Raw genomic sequence first — 435 nt, 5'->3', positions numbered from 1 at the left:
GGGATGCGGAGTTCTGTGGGAACGCTCTGGCATTTCAGTCTGGGCCTCTGGAGGTTTGATTTGGGAACAGCGCCCTCTCCGGGACAGCTACGAAGACAGAGCTGGCCCGCTCCAGCCTCTCCCAGCTTTTAAACAGCCCTTGCTTTAGTTGCAAGAAGCCGATTCCTTAGGAAGACCGGCAGGTACTCTAGTATTTGGGAACATTTTCCTGGGGGCATGGAAACAAAAGAGGCCAATATCAGGTTACACAAAAATGACCAGAACTGCCACTACCCAAACTTTTTGCTGGATCTAGGGTGAAGTCAAAACCATTCCCATTCATTCACTCATTCATTCATTCCAATAACACAAAACAAAAGGAGCAAAACTGCCCCAAGCGTGGAGCCGGCGTTATGGTGACTGTGGATCCGCAGTCAATCACAAAGACCAGCACGG

Source organism: Herpailurus yagouaroundi, unplaced genomic scaffold (genome assembly GCF_014898765.1).
Source record: "Herpailurus yagouaroundi ecotype Mexico unplaced genomic scaffold, PumYag 188, whole genome shotgun sequence".
NCBI lineage: Eukaryota > Metazoa > Chordata > Mammalia > Carnivora > Felidae > Herpailurus > Herpailurus yagouaroundi.
The sequence above is the reverse complement of the archived record's forward strand: the minus strand, read 5'-3'. Positions refer to the sequence as shown.